This window comes from Lactuca saligna, chromosome 4 (genome assembly GCF_052625555.1).
Source record: "Lactuca saligna cultivar CGN05327 chromosome 4, ASM5262555v1, whole genome shotgun sequence".
NCBI lineage: Eukaryota > Viridiplantae > Streptophyta > Magnoliopsida > Asterales > Asteraceae > Lactuca > Lactuca saligna.
In genome coordinates this window covers 51,511,930-51,532,557 of record NC_136420.1, presented here as the reverse complement: position 1 = coordinate 51,532,557, position 20,628 = coordinate 51,511,930, and the positions used below count along the sequence as shown (strand labels likewise).

General features: G+C 32.6%; 3 pseudogenes; all 3 read right to left on the bottom strand.

Annotated features, from left to right (window-relative positions):
• Positions 1–3,467: 3,467 nt before the first annotated feature.
• On the bottom strand, positions 3,468–4,019 carry LOC145038498 (kiwellin-1 pseudogene; annotated as a pseudogene).
• Positions 4,020–10,211: 6,192 nt separating this feature from the next.
• Positions 10,212–10,763, bottom strand: LOC145038497 (kiwellin-1 pseudogene; annotated as a pseudogene).
• Positions 10,764–16,979: 6,216 nt separating this feature from the next.
• On the bottom strand, positions 16,980–17,531 carry LOC145038496 (kiwellin-1 pseudogene; annotated as a pseudogene).
• Between the last annotated feature and the right edge of the window lie 3,097 nt (positions 17,532–20,628).

Below are 20,628 nucleotides of genomic sequence, written 5' to 3'. Positions count from 1 at the left end.
TGCTTGGATTTAAGTTGAAGAGTTGTGGTTGAAGGTAAAGAACACTTTCATGTTATTTTCTATATAACGAAGTGAACTTAAGAGTAATCCATTCAAAATAGGCTATCAAGTTTTCTATTTTAAATGTGAATGGAAGTTTATATAATTAGACAATAGAACAATTAATTTAGGTTATATAGATCATATGTATCATTATTAAAAGTTGTATTTAAATCTTTATGGCTTATAATGGAAGGCTTGCTGTGAAGAGCATTTGATACATTACACTGGAATGTTAGATAAATTTGTTGAATTGGGCCTAAACATTACGAAACCATTAGAAATTAAGGGATCGCACCAGGTTAATTGTTTTTACAAACATAATTAATATCTTTGAAATGAGTTTACAAATGCTAGTTTGGTTGTTCTAGTTACACACCTACTATCTTGTTTAGCCATCTAGACATGATTTGTAAATTGAATCGTGCTTCATTTTCATCTATCTCATGGATTAATGCATTTGTATTCACCTTTCGATACATTGTAAACCGTCCAAATAGTCTTGAATCCATCTACTCCCCCCCACCCCCCACGCCCCAGCCCCCGGTAAAAAGATTCAACCTAAACATGAGATCATGAAGTCTCACATAGACATCGGAACTCACATGCAAAGCAAACTAAGATGAGTGCATCATATGTCAAAATGACCACTCCAAGTTCCATTTTCCTTCTACGCTATTTTTGACGGCCATGGCGGCTCCGAAACAACATCATACTTGAAAAATCACTCCATGGAATTATTCTTTCAAGATTACGAGCTCCCACAATCTTCATATATGAATTAACAAGGCCGACTCTATGATTTTAAGGGCCCTATGCTAAGTGAAAAATAGGTCCCTAAATACAATTTTTTAATATATAAGGAAAACAAATTTAAGACGGTGAATTTTCGTTACGGAAAACTTATAACTAAATAAATTAATTAAAAAAGGATCATATGGAATTTTATAAAAAGTTCAATGGCTAATTATGAAACTACTGAAAAACTGATTTATTAAACATATTAGAAGGAGGGGTTGATTATGAAATATATAGCATAAAGAAATGGTCAAATGTGTAACTTGAGTTTAAAACATCAAAAAGCTATGAAATAGGATAGAACCAACATTGCTTTTGAATAAAAGACAACCCTTTTCCAATTGGGCTACCTTAACTCTATAAAATATTTTGAATAAATTCATATATATTTAGTTTTTTCAATAAATAATTTAATTAAAACTCGGGCTGTATTTTTTTTCGGAGTATTGTGCGGCTGCCCCTCTTGCCCCCCCTAAATCATGGCTTGTGAATTAATCATTTTTAAAGGATCTAAAACATTCACAATGGGAAGCCTTTCTACTAGCTGACCAAACCCTCACAAACAAAAGTAGCATCAACAGTTACTATGGGAAGGGGTATGCAAAAAACTGCAAAACCAAAAAACCAAGCCCATCCGGCCAATCCGAAACCGGAAAAACTGAAACCGAAAACGAAACCGAAGAAACCAACTATCAATGGGTCGGTTACGATTTGGATATTTCGATATCCGCAGATACCCGTACCGAACCGTTATATATATATATATATATATATATATATATATATATATATATATATATATATATATATATATATATATTAGTTAATGTAAAAGTAATTAAATTAAATAGACTTAATAAAATAAGAAACCGGATGATATATGTTTTCTCATCTAACATGCTCGTTTATGTCTATGGTATTTTTCTATTCGAACTTAGAAGTTTAGATTTTTATCGCTTTTATTTGCTTCATATATCGTGTGTCTGTTTGTTTTCTTATAAACTGTATGGTATATGTTTTCTACGTGCATGTATGGTTATCCTTGAAATTGAGACTTTGTTTTTATATTCATAAATCATGTTTTATGGTTAATTTTATTCTTATAGTTATTATATAAATTATAATGTATAATTTTAACTTCAACAAGTCTTCTTACTTCTAAACTGAGATATTGGTAGTTTGTATTTTTTATTATATTTTCGATTTGTTATATTTACTGTGTACCTGTAAACTGAACCGTGCTTACCCACCTTCAAACAGTGCGGTCCGGTTCGGTTTTTTACACAATTCGCTTTGGTTTCGGTCAGTGCACATTAGATATCTGCTCCGTGGTCACGTTCACAAATTTATGAATATCCGAACCGAACCAAGTTCGTGAACACCCTTAACTATGGGAGAACCACATTAACTGTTTTAATCCTCATACAACAAATGTAAATTGTTAATACCGGTTTTCAGGATTTTAAACCCTTAGAAGACAACTTTCACAAGCGTTTGAGTAAAGAGAAATGGCCTTTTAGCACCTCTTTCCAAGAGATAGAAGAATCGCTCAGTCACTACTTAATAAGAAAGTGGAAACACATATTGCTTTAGTAAAAAAACATCAATCATTAGTGATGCTCTCCGAAGAATCTCTTGCGAGAACAACAAAGAAAACAGGAAATACTGTTTTTTGTAAAACAAGCATGAATCGATTGTGATATTCTACGGGAGAATCACACGATTGCCGGAAAACCATTACCGAGAGTCTTTGTAAGCATGGTCGATTAGCTTTCGTTTTGTCTCGATCAATCTAATGCAGTCTTGTGTCGGAATGGAATCACAATTCCATTGTCACAAGAAGATATCTCGTGTTATTTAGATGAGAAGAAGAGACTGGAAGAATTAGGTGGGTATGCAGAAGATGGGCATCTCAACTGTGAGCTGGCGGTCCTGCGGGCCCTACGAGGCTGGCATATGGAGTTAACAATCGGTTAGAAAATCATCCCTTCTTAGAAAACAAGATGTGAGACAAATGGTATTGAGCGAAGATATTGAGTTTATGATTATCGGATGTGCTGGGATTTGGGATGTGGTATCAAATTAATCAAGAAGCTGTTGGCGTTGCGACTTCATATGGGTGATAATTATATTGCTATTGTGGTTTTGTTTTGATAATAATCAGCTCGAGTCTGTTACGCGTTCGGGTCTCCTGTGATTATGGTTAGGGGTGTTGTCTGATTGCATAAAGGGAATTAGAATGTGAATACACATGATTATTTGTTATTGTGTTTGTGGTAAAGTCTATTTGTAGGGCTGCTAGCTTCATATGAGTACGTTGGAAACGGTAGTCTAAAATTTTGTAGTGGAAATAATTCTACCATGAAAGATTATAGCACTGAATGGGTTTTGTGTGTCTCCGCGTGTCATATGAGTTGTTGTTTGAATCCACTTACATTTAAAGGTACGTTAATATGTGTATAACATAATATATCTATATACGGGTTTGAATGGATTGGTGCCGATAAGTTTGCTGTGAACCTCCAGTCATTAGTATATATAGTTACATCAATAACTTACAGATTACAATATCCACAAGAAAAAGAAACAGAAATAGTATTTGATGTTTTAAAAGGAGAGCTAGATTAACATCACTCTGTCCAAGTAATATCCAAATCTCCCCAGTTATCCTCGGATACCCCTAAGGCCTTCCACACTGCTTTGGATGCGTCAACAATATTATTAGGGCAAGGTGGTTGATAGTCATGATCACCATCGCACCCCATAGTAGAGTCACACTCATCCACAACCATTGCCTTTACACTCCTCCCATTTCCATTGATGGTAATATACTTGTGGCACCTATCCCCTCCCTTGTACCATCCGGTTGACAGCGCCACAACTGGTGTGTCATCAGAGTGGTATTGGTTGTCACACTCCGATGGACCACCACCATCACCTCCCTTTTGGAAACTGTTTATTGTCAGTGTTGCTTTAGTATCGCCTGTCACCGGAGGCGAGCATGTATACGTGGTGTAAAACTTACCTTGGACACAACAATCCGAGTTGTTCTCACGGTTGCATTCTCCTGGAGGCGGTTTTCTTCCCCGGATACCACCACTTGGTTTGCAAGTCTGAGCATTGATCTCCAATGAAGTTGTTGCCAGGAGAACCAAGAACAGAACAAAACGGAAATTCTTCATTGCCTTTTAGAATTTAGATGTTGCTAGTTACTCTTTACAATGCTGCTGGATGAGTAGCAAGGCAAATGGGTTGTGCTAATATAGCCTTTTGCTTAACAGAAAGCCAAGTTAACAGTCAACTATGTTGTATATTTTTTTCAAGTGACAGATGTTCCTCTACGGCAATAAAACATCCTTTGGATATTCACTTTCCCTTTTAAGAAAACCAAGTAATTATGAATGCACAGACATACTACAATTTTGTCCATTTTGTGCATGTTGTGTCTAATTTTGTCTCATTGTTGATTTATAAATTATATCTAAAATTACATCCACTATTCTTTTATTTGGGGAAAATATTTTCCATTGATTCTGTAAAAATAACAGATTCAAACTTTTACCAATCTAGCCGCATATTTCTCTTGTAAATTACACATGCAGGTAAAATCATGTTAGTATCATTGATATATTGCTTAATTAGTACGTAACATTATTCATCATTCCACATAATTAATCAAGACCTTATCATGTTACGTTTTAATCCTTTGGTTCTTGCATCAAAGTAAATGTACTATATATCAAGATGTACATATACAATTGGTAAAAATATAGTAGAACAATTGACATTAAGAACAGTGGCGGATCCAGGATCAAAGTAATGGGGTGTCCCAAATATATAAAATGGTATCCCAACAAAAAAATCGCGTAATATACAATAAGGAAAAATAACTCCGAAAAAAATTACACCACTAAATTTTTTTTTAGGGGTATCTCGGGCTACCTCGGGATACATAGTAGATCCGACAATGATTAAGAATCCTTTGGCTATTATTCCGCAATTAACGTTCCACGTACGTAGGTTTTGTTGCGGGTTGATACGTGTCGTTGACATGGTACGGTTTACTAATCAATTTACAATATTTGAAAATTTGATTCCAACTAATGTTTTAAAAATTGTTTTGAACCGGCCTGTCGAACCGGTTGGACCGAAACCGGAGGAGATTACGGTTCAACTATCACCGGTTTTATGTGAATTTCTGAACCAGATTGAACGACCGGTTTGTAGAAAAACTCGGTTGAACCGGTGAAAATAAATCGATTAAACCGGTTAAACCGACTAAAAATACATAAAAAAGAATCATTTGCATAATAAACTTTGATTATTTTTTTCAAATATATTTAGTTTTTTATAAATAAAACAGATGATAAATGTTATAAAGTTTTTTGATGCGTATATATTCATATAAAACTATATTTTGTTTCGGCATTATACTGTTTTTCACTTATATGGATTGACGTAAAACATTAAAACTTATAGTTATGTGTTATTTTAATGTATTTGGAATCATCTACAACTTATTTTATATAAATATATTTTTAATGTATCAACTTGTAAACGTCAAATTTATGATTTATATATGTATGTATGTATATAAAAATAGAAAAAAATGAAAATTATAGAAACCGGCTAACCCGGCGATCGAACTGTTGAACCAAACCTGGACACCATACTGGTTCTACTATACAACCGGTTTTTAAACATTGATTCCAAATTCTTAGTTAACTTGTAATTATCTTTCTATCTCTATCATCTATGTTTCTGTTAGCGAATTCATATATTTGAGTGTCTTTAAATACCACAGTCCGATTCTAACTTTTTATATCAAAATAGTGTAAAAACTTGTCCTGATACTATTTCACCTTACCTTATACAATTTTTTGCACTAAAAATATACCCCATAGCAAGTTCTCTTTTTTAGATTTATTTAGATTTTCAAAAGTATCCTTTGGATTATTAGCTTTCAATATATCTATTTACATTTTTTGTGTGATATAAGCTTAATATAATATATTATTAATAAAATATGACCAACTACATTATTACTTCGAATTATTTTAATCTTTTAAAATGACAATTGATATATACAATAATTACATTCGAAACATAAGAATAAGTTGTGGATGAGTGCGACATAGATAAATTATATTAATTTGTTTAATAACGACATTTGATATATAGAAGAATTGTGTCGGGGTGAAGAACAAAATGGTTGCCAACGAATTGTTGCGGATACCAGGCAGTAGAGTTGATGGTGAATCTAAAATGAATAAAAAATAATAGAAATTAGAAAAATACAAAATAATCTATTAAGGGCAATATACTCTTTTTATGTTCTGTAGAAACGTATATTGTTATAATAGAATATCAATAAGTTAGTCTCGATGCAAAATAATATAAAACATTAAATATATGAACATATTACAAATCTAGCAATTTTGACCAAACGAATTAATATAATCTAACTATATATGCATGATACACTCAAAACCGTTAACTTATATATACATAGTTGCACTGATCTACACTCCCACAACAAACTCTAACTTCATCAAATTTTGTTTAATATGATTTAGATACCTAATTTCAGTCAAACAAATTCTTACTGAATATACATGTCTTGTTTTATTTTGTTTTCGAATTTTAATATCAATATCCCTACTATCCTCTGTGAAATTTAAGGATACCCTTTAAGACTTTATGTTCCGGTGTGATTCTCGATTTATTCAAATTTCATTAAACTGATTATGTTCAAATTTCAATATCAATTCCAACAATCCATGTGTGAAATTTTTGAATACCCTACAATACATTGAATTCCATTGTTAGTTTTGATTAATTCATAATAATAAACTATATTTGATTGAATAGGGCTGTGACTTTTCTCTCTTCGGATGAGTATTTCATTAGTTTTGCTTGGATTTAAGTTGAAGAGTTGTGGTTGAAGGTAAAGAACACTTTCATGTTATTTTCTATATAACGAAGTGAACTTAAGAGTAATCCATTCAAAATAGGCTATCAAGTTTTCTATTTTAAATGTGAATGGAAGTTTATATAATTAGACAATAGAACAATTAATTTAGGTTATATAGATCATATGTATCATTATTAAAAGTTGTATTTAAATCTTTATGGCTTATAATGGAAGGCTTGCTGTGAAGAGCATTTGATACATTACACTGGAATGTTAGATAAATTTGTTGAATTGGGCCTAAACATTACGAAACCATTAGAAATTAAGGGATCGCACCAGGTTAATTGTTTTTACAAACATAATTAATATCTTTGAAATGAGTTTACAAATGCTAGTTTGGTTGTTCTAGTTACACACCTACTATCTTGTTTAGCCATCTAGACATGATTTGTAAATTGAATCGTGCTTCATTTTCATCTATCTCATGGATTAATGCATTTGTATTCACCTTTCGATACATTGTAAACCGTCCAAATAGTCTTGAATCCATCTACTCCCCCCCACCCCCCACGCCCCAGCCCCCGGTAAAAAGATTCAACCTAAACATGAGATCATGAAGTCTCACATAGACATCGGAACTCACATGCAAAGCAAACTAAGATGAGTGCATCATATGTCAAAATGACCACTCCAAGTTCCATTTTCCTTCTACGCTATTTTTGACGGCCATGGCGGCTCCGAAACAACATCATACTTGAAAAATCACTCCATGGAATTATTCTTTCAAGATTACGAGCTCCCACAATCTTCATATATGAATTAACAAGGCCGACTCTATGATTTTAAGGGCCCTATGCTAAGTGAAAAATAGGTCCCTAAATACAATTTTTTAATATATAAGGAAAACAAATTTAAGACGGTGAATTTTCGTTACGGAAAACTTATAACTAAATAAATTAATTAAAAAAGGATCATATGGAATTTTATAAAAAGTTCAATGGCTAATTATGAAACTACTGAAAAACTGATTTATTAAACATATTAGAAGGAGGGGTTGATTATGAAATATATAGCATAAAGAAATGGTCAAATGTGTAACTTGAGTTTAAAACATCAAAAAGCTATGAAATAGGATAGAACCAACATTGCTTTTGAATAAAAGACAACCCTTTTCCAATTGGGCTACCTTAACTCTATAAAATATTTTGAATAAATTCATATATATTTAGTTTTTTCAATAAATAATTTAATTAAAACTCGGGCTGTATTTTTTTTCGGAGTATTGTGCGGCTGCCCCTCTTGCCCCCCCTAAATCATGGCTTGTGAATTAATCATTTTTAAAGGATCTAAAACATTCACAATGGGAAGCCTTTCTACTAGCTGACCAAACCCTCACAAACAAAAGTAGCATCAACAGTTACTATGGGAAGGGGTATGCAAAAAACTGCAAAACCAAAAAACCAAGCCCATCCGGCCAATCCGAAACCGGAAAAACTGAAACCGAAAACGAAACCGAAGAAACCAACTATCAATGGGTCGGTTACGATTTGGATATTTCGATATCCGCAGATACCCGTACCGAACCGTTATATATATATATATATATATATATATATATATATATATATATATATATATATATATATATATTAGTTAATGTAAAAGTAATTAAATTAAATAGACTTAATAAAATAAGAAACCGGATGATATATGTTTTCTCATCTAACATGCTCGTTTATGTCTATGGTATTTTTCTATTCGAACTTAGAAGTTTAGATTTTTATCGCTTTTATTTGCTTCATATATCGTGTGTCTGTTTGTTTTCTTATAAACTGTATGGTATATGTTTTCTACGTGCATGTATGGTTATCCTTGAAATTGAGACTTTGTTTTTATATTCATAAATCATGTTTTATGGTTAATTTTATTCTTATAGTTATTATATAAATTATAATGTATAATTTTAACTTCAACAAGTCTTCTTACTTCTAAACTGAGATATTGGTAGTTTGTATTTTTTATTATATTTTCGATTTGTTATATTTACTGTGTACCTGTAAACTGAACCGTGCTTACCCACCTTCAAACAGTGCGGTCCGGTTCGGTTTTTTACACAATTCGCTTTGGTTTCGGTCAGTGCACATTAGATATCTGCTCCGTGGTCACGTTCACAAATTTATGAATATCCGAACCGAACCAAGTTCGTGAACACCCTTAACTATGGGAGAACCACATTAACTGTTTTAATCCTCATACAACAAATGTAAATTGTTAATACCGGTTTTCAGGATTTTAAACCCTTAGAAGACAACTTTCACAAGCGTTTGAGTAAAGAGAAATGGCCTTTTAGCACCTCTTTCCAAGAGATAGAAGAATCGCTCAGTCACTACTTAATAAGAAAGTGGAAACACATATTGCTTTAGTAAAAAAACATCAATCATTAGTGATGCTCTCCGAAGAATCTCTTGCGAGAACAACAAAGAAAACAGGAAATACTGTTTTTTGTAAAACAAGCATGAATCGATTGTGATATTCTACGGGAGAATCACACGATTGCCGGAAAACCATTACCGAGAGTCTTTGTAAGCATGGTCGATTAGCTTTCGTTTTGTCTCGATCAATCTAATGCAGTCTTGTGTCGGAATGGAATCACAATTCCATTGTCACAAGAAGATATCTCGTGTTATTTAGATGAGAAGAAGAGACTGGAAGAATTAGGTGGGTATGCAGAAGATGGGCATCTCAACTGTGAGCTGGCGGTCCTGCGGGCCCTACGAGGCTGGCATATGGAGTTAACAATCGGTTAGAAAATCATCCCTTCTTAGAAAACAAGATGTGAGACAAATGGTATTGAGCGAAGATATTGAGTTTATGATTATCGGATGTGCTGGGATTTGGGATGTGGTATCAAATTAATCAAGAAGCTGTTGGCGTTGCGACTTCATATGGGTGATAATTATATTGCTATTGTGGTTTTGTTTTGATAATAATCAGCTCGAGTCTGTTACGCGTTCGGGTCTCCTGTGATTATGGTTAGGGGTGTTGTCTGATTGCATAAAGGGAATTAGAATGTGAATACACATGATTATTTGTTATTGTGTTTGTGGTAAAGTCTATTTGTAGGGCTGCTAGCTTCATATGAGTACGTTGGAAACGGTAGTCTAAAATTTTGTAGTGGAAATAATTCTACCATGAAAGATTATAGCACTGAATGGGTTTTGTGTGTCTCCGCGTGTCATATGAGTTGTTGTTTGAATCCACTTACATTTAAAGGTACGTTAATATGTGTATAACATAATATATCTATATACGGGTTTGAATGGATTGGTGCCGATAAGTTTGCTGTGAACCTCCAGTCATTAGTATATATAGTTACATCAATAACTTACAGATTACAATATCCACAAGAAAAAGAAACAGAAATAGTATTTGATGTTTTAAAAGGAGAGCTAGATTAACATCACTCTGTCCAAGTAATATCCAAATCTCCCCAGTTATCCTCGGATACCCCTAAGGCCTTCCACACTGCTTTGGATGCGTCAACAATATTATTAGGGCAAGGTGGTTGATAGTCATGATCACCATCGCACCCCATAGTAGAGTCACACTCATCCACAACCATTGCCTTTACACTCCTCCCATTTCCATTGATGGTAATATACTTGTGGCACCTATCCCCTCCCTTGTACCATCCGGTTGACAGCGCCACAACTGGTGTGTCATCAGAGTGGTATTGGTTGTCACACTCCGATGGACCACCACCATCACCTCCCTTTTGGAAACTGTTTATTGTCAGTGTTGCTTTAGTATCGCCTGTCACCGGAGGCGAGCATGTATACGTGGTGTAAAACTTACCTTGGACACAACAATCCGAGTTGTTCTCACGGTTGCATTCTCCTGGAGGCGGTTTTCTTCCCCGGATACCACCACTTGGTTTGCAAGTCTGAGCATTGATCTCCAATGAAGTTGTTGCCAGGAGAACCAAGAACAGAACAAAACGGAAATTCTTCATTGCCTTTTAGAATTTAGATGTTGCTAGTTACTCTTTACAATGCTGCTGGATGAGTAGCAAGGCAAATGGGTTGTGCTAATATAGCCTTTTGCTTAACAGAAAGCCAAGTTAACAGTCAACTATGTTGTATATTTTTTTCAAGTGACAGATGTTCCTCTACGGCAATAAAACATCCTTTGGATATTCACTTTCCCTTTTAAGAAAACCAAGTAATTATGAATGCACAGACATACTACAATTTTGTCCATTTTGTGCATGTTGTGTCTAATTTTGTCTCATTGTTGATTTATAAATTATATCTAAAATTACATCCACTATTCTTTTATTTGGGGAAAATATTTTCCATTGATTCTGTAAAAATAACAGATTCAAACTTTTACCAATCTAGCCGCATATTTCTCTTGTAAATTACACATGCAGGTAAAATCATGTTAGTATCATTGATATATTGCTTAATTAGTACGTAACATTATTCATCATTCCACATAATTAATCAAGACCTTATCATGTTACGTTTTAATCCTTTGGTTCTTGCATCAAAGTAAATGTACTATATATCAAGATGTACATATACAATTGGTAAAAATATAGTAGAACAATTGACATTAAGAACAGTGGCGGATCCAGGATCAAAGTAATGGGGTGTCCCAAATATATAAAATGGTATCCCAACAAAAAAATCGCGTAATATACAATAAGGAAAAATAACTCCGAAAAAAATTACACCACTAAATTTTTTTTTAGGGGTATCTCGGGCTACCTCGGGATACATAGTAGATCCGACAATGATTAAGAATCCTTTGGCTATTATTCCGCAATTAACGTTCCACGTACGTAGGTTTTGTTGCGGGTTGATACGTGTCGTTGACATGGTACGGTTTACTAATCAATTTACAATATTTGAAAATTTGATTCCAACTAATGTTTTAAAAATTGTTTTGAACCGGCCTGTCGAACCGGTTGGACCGAAACCGGAGGAGATTACGGTTCAACTATCACCGGTTTTATGTGAATTTCTGAACCAGATTGAACGACCGGTTTGTAGAAAAACTCGGTTGAACCGGTGAAAATAAATCGATTAAACCGGTTAAACCGACTAAAAATACATAAAAAAGAATCATTTGCATAATAAACTTTGATTATTTTTTTCAAATATATTTAGTTTTTTATAAATAAAACAGATGATAAATGTTATAAAGTTTTTTGATGCGTATATATTCATATAAAACTATATTTTGTTTCGGCATTATACTGTTTTTCACTTATATGGATTGACGTAAAACATTAAAACTTATAGTTATGTGTTATTTTAATGTATTTGGAATCATCTACAACTTATTTTATATAAATATATTTTTAATGTATCAACTTGTAAACGTCAAATTTATGATTTATATATGTATGTATGTATATAAAAATAGAAAAAAATGAAAATTATAGAAACCGGCTAACCCGGCGATCGAACTGTTGAACCAAACCTGGACACCATACTGGTTCTACTATACAACCGGTTTTTAAACATTGATTCCAAATTCTTAGTTAACTTGTAATTATCTTTCTATCTCTATCATCTATGTTTCTGTTAGCGAATTCATATATTTGAGTGTCTTTAAATACCACAGTCCGATTCTAACTTTTTATATCAAAATAGTGTAAAAACTTGTCCTGATACTATTTCACCTTACCTTATACAATTTTTTGCACTAAAAATATACCCCATAGCAAGTTCTCTTTTTTAGATTTATTTAGATTTTCAAAAGTATCCTTTGGATTATTAGCTTTCAATATATCTATTTACATTTTTTGTGTGATATAAGCTTAATATAATATATTATTAATAAAATATGACCAACTACATTATTACTTCGAATTATTTTAATCTTTTAAAATGACAATTGATATATACAATAATTACATTCGAAACATAAGAATAAGTTGTGGATGAGTGCGACATAGATAAATTATATTAATTTGTTTAATAACGACATTTGATATATAGAAGAATTGTGTCGGGGTGAAGAACAAAATGGTTGCCAACGAATTGTTGCGGATACCAGGCAGTAGAGTTGATGGTGAATCTAAAATGAATAAAAAATAATAGAAATTAGAAAAATACAAAATAATCTATTAAGGGCAATATACTCTTTTTATGTTCTGTAGAAACGTATATTGTTATAATAGAATATCAATAAGTTAGTCTCGATGCAAAATAATATAAAACATTAAATATATGAACATATTACAAATCTAGCAATTTTGACCAAACGAATTAATATAATCTAACTATATATGCATGATACACTCAAAACCGTTAACTTATATATACATAGTTGCACTGATCTACACTCCCACAACAAACTCTAACTTCATCAAATTTTGTTTAATATGATTTAGATACCTAATTTCAGTCAAACAAATTCTTACTGAATATACATGTCTTGTTTTATTTTGTTTTCGAATTTTAATATCAATATCCCTACTATCCTCTGTGAAATTTAAGGATACCCTTTAAGACTTTATGTTCCGGTGTGATTCTCGATTTATTCAAATTTCATTAAACTGATTATGTTCAAATTTCAATATCAATTCCAACAATCCATGTGTGAAATTTTTGAATACCCTACAATACATTGAATTCCATTGTTAGTTTTGATTAATTCATAATAATAAACTATATTTGATTGAATAGGGCTGTGACTTTTCTCTCTTCGGATGAGTATTTCATTAGTTTTGCTTGGATTTAAGTTGAAGAGTTGTGGTTGAAGGTAAAGAACACTTTCATGTTATTTTCTATATAACGAAGTGAACTTAAGAGTAATCCATTCAAAATAGGCTATCAAGTTTTCTATTTTAAATGTGAATGGAAGTTTATATAATTAGACAATAGAACAATTAATTTAGGTTATATAGATCATATGTATCATTATTAAAAGTTGTATTTAAATCTTTATGGCTTATAATGGAAGGCTTGCTGTGAAGAGCATTTGATACATTACACTGGAATGTTAGATAAATTTGTTGAATTGGGCCTAAACATTACGAAACCATTAGAAATTAAGGGATCGCACCAGGTTAATTGTTTTTACAAACATAATTAATATCTTTGAAATGAGTTTACAAATGCTAGTTTGGTTGTTCTAGTTACACACCTACTATCTTGTTTAGCCATCTAGACATGATTTGTAAATTGAATCGTGCTTCATTTTCATCTATCTCATGGATTAATGCATTTGTATTCACCTTTCGATACATTGTAAACCGTCCAAATAGTCTTGAATCCATCTACTCCCCCCCACCCCCCACGCCCCAGCCCCCGGTAAAAAGATTCAACCTAAACATGAGATCATGAAGTCTCACATAGACATCGGAACTCACATGCAAAGCAAACTAAGATGAGTGCATCATATGTCAAAATGACCACTCCAAGTTCCATTTTCCTTCTACGCTATTTTTGACGGCCATGGCGGCTCCGAAACAACATCATACTTGAAAAATCACTCCATGGAATTATTCTTTCAAGATTACGAGCTCCCACAATCTTCATATATGAATTAACAAGGCCGACTCTATGATTTTAAGGGCCCTATGCTAAGTGAAAAATAGGTCCCTAAATACAATTTTTTAATATATAAGGAAAACAAATTTAAGACGGTGAATTTTCGTTACGGAAAACTTATAACTAAATAAATTAATTAAAAAAGGATCATATGGAATTTTATAAAAAGTTCAATGGCTAATTATGAAACTACTGAAAAACTGATTTATTAAACATATTAGAAGGAGGGGTTGATTATGAAATATATAGCATAAAGAAATGGTCAAATGTGTAACTTGAGTTTAAAACATCAAAAAGCTATGAAATAGGATAGAACCAACATTGCTTTTGAATAAAAGACAACCCTTTTCCAATTGGGCTACCTTAACTCTATAAAATATTTTGAATAAATTCATATATATTTAGTTTTTTCAATAAATAATTTAATTAAAACTCGGGCTGTATTTTTTTTCGGAGTATTGTGCGGCTGCCCCTCTTGCCCCCCCTAAATCATGGCTTGTGAATTAATCATTTTTAAAGGATCTAAAACATTCACAATGGGAAGCCTTTCTACTAGCTGACCAAACCCTCACAAACAAAAGTAGCATCAACAGTTACTATGGGAAGGGGTATGCAAAAAACTGCAAAACCAAAAAACCAAGCCCATCCGGCCAATCCGAAACCGGAAAAACTGAAACCGAAAACGAAACCGAAGAAACCAACTATCAATGGGTCGGTTACGATTTGGATATTTCGATATCCGCAGATACCCGTACCGAACCGTTATATATATATATATATATATATATATATATATATATATATATATATATATATATATATATATATATATATATATATATATATATATTAGTTAATGTAAAAGTAATTAAATTAAATAGACTTAATAAAATAAGAAACTGGATGATATATGTTTTCTCATCTAACATGCTCGTTTATGTCTATGGTATTTTTCTATTCGAACTTAGAAGTTTAGATTTTTATCGCTTTTATTTGCTTCATATATCGTGTGTCTGTTTGTTTTCTTATAAACTGTATGGTATATGTTTTCTACGTGCATGTATGGTTATCCTTGAAATTGAGACTTTGTTTTTATATTCATAAATCATGTTTTATGGTTAATTTTATTCTTATAGTTATTATATAAATTATAATGTATAATTTTAACTTCAACAAGTCTTCTTACTTCTAAACTGAGATATTGGTAGTTTGTATTTTTTATTATATTTTCGATTTGTTATATTTACTGTGTACCTGTAAACTGAACCGTGCTTACCCACCTTCAAACAGTGCGGTCCGGTTCGGTTTTTTACACAATTCGCTTTGGTTTCGGTCAGTGCACATTAGATATCTGCTCCGTGGTCACGTTCACAAATTTATGAATATCCGAACCGAACCAAGTTCGTGAACACCCTTAACTATGGGAGAACCACATTAACTGTTTTAATCCTCATACAACAAATGTAAATTGTTAATACCGGTTTTCAGGATTTTAAACCCTTAGAAGACAACTTTCACAAGCGTTTGAGTAAAGAGAAATGGCCTTTTAGCACCTCTTTCCAAGAGATAGAAGAATCGCTCAGTCACTACTTAATAAGAAAGTGGAAACACATATTGCTTTAGTAAAAAAACATCAATCATTAGTGATGCTCTCCGAAGAATCTCTTGCGAGAACAACAAAGAAAACAGGAAATACTGTTTTTTGTAAAACAAGCATGAATCGATTGTGATATTCTACGGGAGAATCACACGATTGCCGGAAAACCATTACCGAGAGTCTTTGTAAGCATGGTCGATTAGCTTTCGTTTTGTCTCGATCAATCTAATGCAGTCTTGTGTCGGAATGGAATCACAATTCCATTGTCACAAGAAGATATCTCGTGTTATTTAGATGAGAAGAAGAGACTGGAAGAATTAGGTGGGTATGCAGAAGATGGGCATCTCAACTGTGAGCTGGCGGTCCTGCGGGCCCTACGAGGCTGGCATATGGAGTTAACAATCGGTTAGAAAATCATCCCTTCTTAGAAAACAAGATGTGAGACAAATGGTATTGAGCGAAGATATTGAGTTTATGATTATCGGATGTGCTGGGATTTGGGATGTGGTATCAAATTAATCAAGAAGCTGTTGGCGTTGCGACTTCATATGGGTGATAATTATATTGCTATTGTGGTTTTGTTTTGATAATAATCAGCTCGAGTCTGTTACGCGTTCGGGTCTCCTGTGATTATGGTTAGGGGTGTTGTCTGATTGCATAAAGGGAATTAGAATGTGAATACACATGATTATTTGTTATTGTGTTTGTGGTAAAGTCTATTTGTAGGGCTGCTAGCTTCATATGAGTACGTTGGAAACGGTAGTCTAAAATTTTGTAGTGGAAATAATTCTACCATGAAAGATTATAGCACTGAATGGGTTTTGTGTGTCTCCGCGTGTCATATGAGTTGTTGTTTGAATCCACTTACATTTAAAGGTACGTTAATATGTGTATAACATAATATATCTATATACGGGTTTGAATGGATTGGTGCCGATAAGTTTGCTGTGAACCTCCAGTCATTAGTATATATAGTTACATCAATAACTTACAGATTACAATATCCACAAGAAAAAGAAACAGAAATAGTATTTGATGTTTTAAAAGGAGAGCTAGATTAACATCACTCTGTCCAAGTAATATCCAAATCTCCCCAGTTATCCTCGGATACCCCTAAGGCCTTCCACACTGCTTTGGATGCGTCAACAATATTATTAGGGCAAGGTGGTTGATAGTCATGATCACCATCGCACCCCATAGTAGAGTCACACTCATCCACAACCATTGCCTTTACACTCCTCCCATTTCCATTGATGGTAATATACTTGTGGCACCTATCCCCTCCCTTGTACCATCCGGTTGACAGCGCCACAACTGGTGTGTCATCAGAGTGGTATTGGTTGTCACACTCCGATGGACCACCACCATCACCTCCCTTTTGGAAACTGTTTATTGTCAGTGTTGCTTTAGTATCGCCTGTCACCGGAGGCGAGCATGTATACGTGGTGTAAAACTTACCTTGGACACAACAATCCGAGTTGTTCTCACGGTTGCATTCTCCTGGAGGCGGTTTTCTTCCCCGGATACCACCACTTGGTTTGCAAGTCTGAGCATTGATCTCCAATGAAGTTGTTGCCAGGAGAACCAAGAACAGAACAAAACGGAAATTCTTCATTGCCTTTTAGAATTTAGATGTTGCTAGTTACTCTTTACAATGCTGCTGGATGAGTAGCAAGGCAAATGGGTTGTGCTAATATAGCCTTTTGCTTAACAGAAAGCCAAGTTAACAGTCAACAATGATGTATATTTTTTCAAGTGACAGATGTTCCTCTACGGCAATAAAACATCCTTTGGATATTCACTTTCCCTTTTAAGAAAACCAAGTAATTATGAATGCACAGACATACTACAATTTTGTCCATTTTGTGCATGTTGTGTCTAATTTTGTCTCATTGTTGATTTATAAATTATATCTAAAATTACATCCACTATTCTTTTATTTGGGGAAAATATTTTCCATTGATTCTGTAAAAATAACAGATTCAAACTTTTACCAATCTAGCCGCATATTTCTCTTGTAAATTACACATGCAGGTAAAATCATGTTAGTATCATTGATATATTGCTTAATTAGTACGTAACATTATTCATCATTCCACATAATTAATCAAGACCTTATCATGTTACGTTTTAATCCTTTGGTTCTTGCATCAAAGTAAATGTACTATATATCAAGATGTACATATACAATTGGTAAAAATATAGTAGAACAATTGACATTAAGAACAGTGGCGGATCCAGGATCAAAGTAATGGGGTGTCCCAAATATATAAAATGGTATCCCAACAAAAAAATCGCGTAATATACAATAAGGAAAAATAACTCCGAAAAAAATTACACCACTAAATTTTTTTTTAGGGGTATCTCGGGCTACCTCGGGATACATAGTAGATCCGACAATGATTAAGAATCCTTTGGCTATTATTCCGCAATTAACGTTCCACGTACGTAGGTTTTGTTGCGGGTTGATACGTGTCGTTGACATGGTACGGTTTACTAATCAATTTACAATATTTGAAAATTTGATTCCAACTAATGTTTTAAAAATTGTTTTGAACCGGCCTGTCGAACCGGTTGGACCGAAACCGGAGGAGATTACGGTTCAACTATCACCGGTTTTATGTGAATTTCTGAACCAGATTGAACGACCGGTTTGTAGAAAAACTCGGTTGAACCGGTGAAAATAAATCGATTAAACCGGTTAAACCGACTAAAAATACATAAAAAAGAATCATTTGCATAATAAACTTTGATTATTTTTTTCAAATATATTTAGTTTTTTCTAAATAAAACAGATGTTAAATGTTATAAAGTTTTTTGATGCGTATATATTCATATAAAACTATATTTTGTTTCGGCATTATACTGTTTTTCACTTATATGGATTGACGTAAAACATTAAAACTTATAGTTATGTGTTATTTTAATGTATTTGGAATCATCTACAACTTATTTTATATAAATATATTTTTAATGTATTAACTTGTAAACGTCAAATTTATGATTTATATATGTATGTATGTATATAAAAATAGAAAAAAATGAAAATTATAGAAACCGGCTAACTCGGCGATCGAACTGTTGAACCAAACCTGGACACCATACTGGTTCTACTATACAACCGGTTTTTAAACATTGATTCCAAATTCTTAGTTAACTTGTAATTATCTTTCTATCTCTATCATCTATGTTTCTGTTAGCGAATTCATATATTTGAGTGTCTTTAAATACCACAGTCCGATTCTAACTTTTTATATCAAAATAGTGTAAAAACTTGTCCTGATACTATTTCACCTTACCTTATACAATTTTTTGCACTACAAATATACCCATAGCAAGTTCTCTTTTTTAGATTTATTTAGATTTTCAAAAGTATCCTTTGGATTATTAGCTTTCAATATATCTATTTACATTTTTTGTGTGATATAAGCTTAATATAATATATTATTAATAAAATATGACCAACTACATTATTACTTCGAATTATTTTAATCTTTTAAAATGACAATTGATATATACAATAATTACATTCGAAACATAAGAATAAGTTGTGGATGAGTGCGACATAGATAAATTATATTAATTTGTTTAATAACGACATTGGATATATAGAAGAATTGTGTCGGGGTGAAGAACAAAATGGTTGCCAACGAATTGTTGCGGATACCAGGCAGTAGAGTTGGTGGTGAATCTAAAATGAATAAAAAATAATAGAAATTAGAAAAATACAAAATAATCTATTAAGGGCAATATACTCTTTTTATGTTCTGTAGAAACGTATATTGTTATAATAGAATATCAATAAGTTAGTCTCGATGCAAAATAATATAAAACATTAAATATATGAACATATTACAAATCTAGCAATTTTGACCAAACGAATTAATATAATCTAACTATATATGCATGATACACTCAAAACCGTTAACTTATATATACATAGTTGCACTGATCTACACTCCCACAACAAACTCTAACTTCATCAAATTTTGTTTAATATGATTTAGATACCTAATTTCAGTCAAACAAATTCTTACTGAATATACATGTCTTGTTTTATTTTTTTTTCGAATTTTAATATCAATATCCCTACTATCCTCTGTGAAATTTAAGGATACCCTTTAAGACTTTATGTTCCGGTGTGATTCTCGATTTATTCAAATTTCATTAAACTGAGTATGTTCAAATTTCAATATCAATTCCAACAATCCATGTGTGAAATTTTTGAATACCCTACAATACATTGAATTCCATTATTAGTTTTGATTAATTCATAATAATAAACTATATTTGATTGAATAGGGCTGTGACTTTTCTCTCTTCGGATGAGTATTTCATTAGTTTTGCTTGGATTTAAGTTGAAGAGTTGTGGTTGAAGGTAAAGAACACTTTCATGTTATTTTCTATATAACGAAGTGAACTTAAGAGTAATCCATTCAAAATAGGCTATCAAGTTTTCTATTTTAAATGTGAATGGAAGTTTATATAATTAGAAAATAGAACAATTAATTTAGGTTATATAGATCATATGTATCATTATTAAAAGTTGTATTTAAATCTTTATGGCTTATAATGGAAGGCTTGCTGTGAAGAGCATTTGATACATTACACTGGAATGTTAGATAAATTTGTTGAATTGGGCCTAAACATTACGAAACCATTAGAAATTAAGGGATCGCACCAGGTTAATTCTTTTTACAAACACAATTAAT